This window comes from Planococcus citri, chromosome 1 (assembly GCF_950023065.1).
Source record: "Planococcus citri chromosome 1, ihPlaCitr1.1, whole genome shotgun sequence".
NCBI lineage: Eukaryota > Metazoa > Arthropoda > Insecta > Hemiptera > Pseudococcidae > Planococcus > Planococcus citri.
Window position 1 is genome coordinate 18,897,433 of NC_088677.1, and position 6,000 is coordinate 18,903,432.

Here is a 6,000-nt window from a genome sequence, read left to right on the forward strand (position 1 = left end):
CCGAAAATACACCACAATCTGTCTCTACAATTCCCGCCATGGCCTTTTCTTCTACCCGAAACAGATCATTTCTGGTCTCAAAAAAAGGCTCGACGAAAGTTTTCCAAAAAAGAATTTTGGAAGACGTTTTATGATGAATTCGAGGTCGCTGAGCTGAAATAATATGATATTTAAATTGAGCCTCGCGCTTCGATGCTATTTTTCGCAAAAAAATTGTTGTTTCTTTATGAAGCAGCCATATGGCGCTTCAAATAAACCCCGGGTATCCTTTACTCGATTTTTTCAAAAATCAAAAAAATCCAAAAAGTTCAAAATCGTTTTGCTCAGTGTTTAGTTTTTGGGATTTCCTTTTTTTGCTCGAAAAATACCTGTGGTTTTGAAAAATGTTGTCTCGAAATCTTGAAACGTGCTAAAAAAAAAGCAAAAAAATGATTAGAAATGGCAAATTAATAAATTTTTTCAATTTTTGAATGCGAAGTTGATCAATGAAATTTTTGCAATTTTATGTTTATCAACTAGGTATACCTAATCAGAAACTTGATTTAAAAAAAAAATTGGACTTCAGAATGATGCATTCTTAATGATTCTCCAGGCATAATTTCAGGTGCTAAAGTGCATTTTTGTATTTGCTGAAGTTCTGAAAATCATATTACCTACAGGGCTAAAAGTGAGGAGAAATCGAAATTTTATCGAAGGTAAAGCAAAAATTGAATTTGGTAGATATATGCAGGTACGAGTAGGTAGGTACCTATTATATTTTATCCTACTAGTACAATAAAACGCTACTTTATTCACTCTTGCTAGTCGCTCGAGTGATCAAATGTCCGTTTTCTCCCCACGTTTGGATAAAATATGTTATTCAACTACCTACCTAGTCAAATAAAGTGATTTTCGACGATTTTTAATTATGTACTTTCCTCGCTTTGCTCGGGAAATAAACCTCAGAAATCGTCAAAAATCACTTTAATTTACTAGTAGGATAAAATACCATTGTCGCCGAATCAATTGACGAGAATTTCGAACCGTTTTTGAGCAGTTGCGGAGTCTCCAGCGGGTTTTTGGAATTTAAAATTTCCTCAAAATTTCACCAATTGAAGTTGTAAAGTTGAAATTTTACATCAACTATACCATAATTTCAACATGCTGAGTTGATTGCGTAGGTATGATTTGAACTTATTCTGGAGCCTCCAGATATATTTTGAATTCCCAAATTTTTGAAGAAAAGGCCACAATGCTCTATTTTTGACATTCCTAAGTATAGTCAACTGGAGATGGTTTTAAGCCGTTTTGAGCATCCAGCAATATTTTGGAAATTTAAATTCCCCCAAAAAAGTACCTACATATCTATCATGAAAAAAGGAACTTAAGCACTTGAAATTCTGGCAGGTGATACATTTTTGCCTGATCTTTCGATCTACTTTTGTAAGGTATAGAAAATATCGGCTCTGTCCAATCACATCATCTGACATTTTTAATGTTGAACAGTTGTTTTTAATTTTTTTTTAAATTATGATTCTGAAGGATTCTCATGAAAAATATTGATCATTTCCTAAAATTTTGCACTTTTTCTTTTTTACACGACAAATTTTTTTAAAAAAGTGACCATCTCAGACCACAAAGATTTTCAAAATGCTAATGATGATTTAGAGTGAGATTCTAAATGAGCACAGTGGAGAAGTACAAGACCAAAGTCGATCAAAATATTCTATTCTCAACGATCTCGCTAATTGCGTTGAATAAATCAAGATTTTCTTGGCTGAATTGGATTCGTTCCCAAGCTCATACAACAAAGCTGTTTGAAGTCAAGATCATTCCCGTTGGAAAGCGGAAATGGACACCAAAATGCAATCCATGACTGGGTAATTCTCAAAAAAAGTTTTAAAATTGTATAATGGGTGGTTTACTTGAATACTATTCACAATTGAAATTTTTTTCAGTGGTATTGTGTAGATACCAACTCAGGGGTCACGTGCATATAGTTTAACGTCCCCTAACCCCCCTCCACTATGGGTCAAGTCCCCCCAACCCTGAAAACTCCATCGTCGTGGCCTGTAATGACTTGAATTTTTCAACTTCATCTTCAAAAATGAATTACACTATCACTTTTTCTGAAAAAAAAAAAAAAATGGTACATATTATTATATGATATGAGAGTAAATGACAGAACTGATATAAATTTTTGGAATGATACTTAATACCCTGAAACCGAGGTCATAAAGTGATGTAATCAGTTTTATGTCCATTGCCGTGGCCAATTTTTGTTTATTTTTTCCTGGCTCTCCTATTCAACTTCTTTTGCGGTGAAATGGCTACACTGTATTGTTTCAGTGAACAGTGATAGCAGTGCTGTGCCCATTTCACAACCATCAAGGAAATACAGTCACCCCTTCTCCGAATGGTAATCTGTGAAAATTGTACAGATTACCATTTTTCAGATCCATCGCGTGGCTTATCATTCTCACGTTTAAAAGAGACATATTTTTTTTTCTTGAAAAAAAAAACAAAATATTCAAATGGTGAGTATTTGATGACCACAACTTTGAAAATTGAAAAATTATTGATTTTATTACTAGTAAAACAAATTTTAGTTCTTTTTTTCTTACGTCGTGGATAGTACAGTTTGGTATTTCGTCGTGGCTATCGTGATTTTTTGTCCACGGCGAAGGAAAATACCCACCCTATTGTGTTCGAATACTCCCATTAAAAGGTACCTGGTACCTACTTGATGACCTTTTTGTGAGCTAAAGCTACCAATAACTGCTCCAATTATACCTATACCTACCCAAAAGTAGTGAACAGCCTTTTTTTCCAACATGTGACACCGATTTTTTTTGAAGCCCCTGCCCCCGCCCCTATTGAGGATGACTTGGGCCTGAAGTCATTTTAGGGGTCCTGGGTATGCCTACAATCAAGTCCCTTTTGAAAAAAAATCAAAAAAGGTTTTCATTTTTGAAAAATTTTAGTACCTACTGAAATTTAAACTTTTTTTGAGAATTACCCGACTACTAACTACATATGGAATTTATATAGTTCCTAAACCTCAGGGAAAGCCTGTATTATGTAATTGATGGGTGTTCCGCATGTAGACGAATTCTGACGGTTCAACTGAGAAATATCGTGCTAGATTGGTTGTAAAAGGTTGATTTCAACAACCTGGAGTTGACTATGATGAAACGTTTGCACCTGTAACTTGCCTTGATATGATAAGATCGTTGTCAGCAATCACAGAGGCAGAGGCTGAAAATATGATCATCCATCAATTTCACATCTCTGGGTGGGAGGCTATTCCTGAAATATTTTTGCCTCTACAATCTCAGCAGTCGACGTAATGAGCTTTGCAAATTATTGGCGTTATCTTGAAAAAAATTTCAATTGTTGATTGGGCTTTATAAACATAATTGTTACTCAAATATTGAAATAACTCACATTACACTGAACATGGTTGCTTTATGGCAGTGCAAAGGACGCAATCTTTTACATTCATTGCGTTTGATAATGTTGATTACAGAGGCAAAAATATTTTGGGAATAGCTGCCCTGCAGTGTTCCTGTATGGAAAGGTCAAGGAAGAAGTTTACATGTGGCAACCTGACAATTATTCCAACAGTAGGAAGCGAGTTTGTTGGCTGAAAAGCAGCTTGTACAGTCTAAAACAATCACCACCATGTTGGAATGCCTGATTCCATGCTTTCATGTTAAAACTCGGCTTTGTACAAAGTAAAGAAGATCCTTGTGTGTACATCTTCACCATAAAGCGTAATTGCAGCATCAGACGATGAAGAGCTGATGGTCGTATTTATTGACGCGTTCAGGCGCGGACTGGCCAAGCGGGATACTGGGAGTTTCCTGGTGTGCCCCTCCAGAAAAATGGGTCCTTGGGGTAGACAATGGGCCCTCGCGAGCAAAAACTTGAAATAAAACATGCAAAACTGGACTTTTCCCAATTTTTGGACCACTTTTTTCAAAACATTGTTGCTCTCGCTTTGCTCGAGCAGTATCAAAAGACTTCTGATTTGAGATGTCCCAGTGAGCCTTTTTGACCCTGTCCACCCCCGGATGCGTTGCAGTCAGAGTTCAAGATCATTTCAAAGTCAGCAGATGAGCAGACCAGTCCCTTGGTATACATATCTTGAATCTTGATCATTGAATGGAGATATATCCTTGGATCAATCTCTTTCTATTGAGAAAATCACAAAGCAATTTGGAATGGCTGGCTGTGAGTCAGTAGATACTCTTTATGGTCAAATGATCTACAAAATCAGATATCAAGAAAATGTCTGATTTTCCCTACTGATCAGCAGTTGGTGCGCTGCTGTATGTCGCCAGAGGTACTCAATTCGATATTTCATAGGCAGTCGGCGTATTATCAAGATCTCTGGAAAATCCAACACCAGAAGATGTTAGCTGTTTGAAACGTGTGATTTGTTACTTGAACAGTACAATCAATTTTAAGTTGGTGTATAAATGCGAACCAACTGTCAATCAGCTCGAATGTTATAGGGACCCAGATTTTGCTGGCTGTCCTACTACATCTCAGCCAACAACCGGCGTTCTGATTGGCCTTGTTCACCAAAATACTTTTTCAGTGACCGAATTTCATGCCTGGCTGATGAGTGATGACTTGCTTGACCGATTACACATTTTGAAAAAAAATTGATAAGTTTTTGATAATTTTTCATGAAATGATTTTTTGAAATTTGAAGGCAGTAATGACTGAAAAATTGGCACCATCGCGTTTCTGAACATTTCTTAATGCGAAATATTTCAGAAGAAAAAATTTTCAAAATACGAATTTACACCCAAAATTAAGCGATTTGTAAATTTTTAACCACTAATTAGAGTATTCTAAAAGTGGTTTAAGATTTTAATAGTTATGAAATGACAAATGGCCTACATCGACAATGCAAAAACAAGTCAGGTAGGAAGGAACTGGAGCGAAAAAATATGATTTTTATGAAAATGCTCCCTCTTTGAACACCCATAACTCCCCTCCACAGGTACTTCGGGAGCTAAAATTTGTTTCTCAGCTATTTTCTACTCTAAATGAAGATCTTGACCGAATTCGGTCAAGATCCACCCACATCCACATTTTTCATTCCAAAGAAATAAAAATCATAAGGTTGAAAATAAACTCTCAAAAGAGAAATTCGCATTCTCAAAGATATCTATTATACGCTATGCAGAGCGAAAATACGATTTACTCGTCATCGGAAAGAATTTTCTACAGAAGGTACGGCTGTGAGATGAGATGTGCTCGCGCTCGTTGGCATGGCGTGGTGTGGCGGAATACAGTTCGTTAAAAATTACCACTCTTGTTGAACCGAACACATTTCAAGTTCCCACGCAACTTGGTAGCTTCTTGTAGGAAACCGCGGTGTAAACGTAATTTATAAAATGGGAGCACATCTTTTTTGCCTCGTTTAAATAGCTTTAAGTGCACTTTAAGTTCGACGCGCGTTCGGTCGTTTAGTGGAAATTGTTATCGGCATTTATAACTCGAGTAGGTAGATACGAATGCGAAAAAGTACACCGATTGTTATAAATATTTCTAAATAAACGTCGCCGCCGGAAGGGTATCTATTAGCTGATATTCCGCATTCGTGCTTACTTACAAATATTTTGAAAACATTTTTTTTTTTTTTTTTTAAATAAAAATTGAATTGAAGACTTCTTGCCAATAAGACCAAGTCAAATTGACATGATAGGTCAGGAAACGTGTTTACGTATAGGTACCTATCTTTTACGAGAATATATTTAAAATAACATTTGGATAGATGGTAGACTTTCACAAATGTCATACACATGTGTATGTACATATACCAACCTACCTACATGTAATATGGTAGATATATGGAAATGGATACAGAGGTTTACGTAGGTACTAAACAAGAGCAGTATTACACGTACAAACTGCGAACCTGAAGCAGCTTTAGACTTGAACCTATATTTACGACGCGGATAAAAATTTGACGATGTCGACGAAGGTGAATTTTCAACTGCG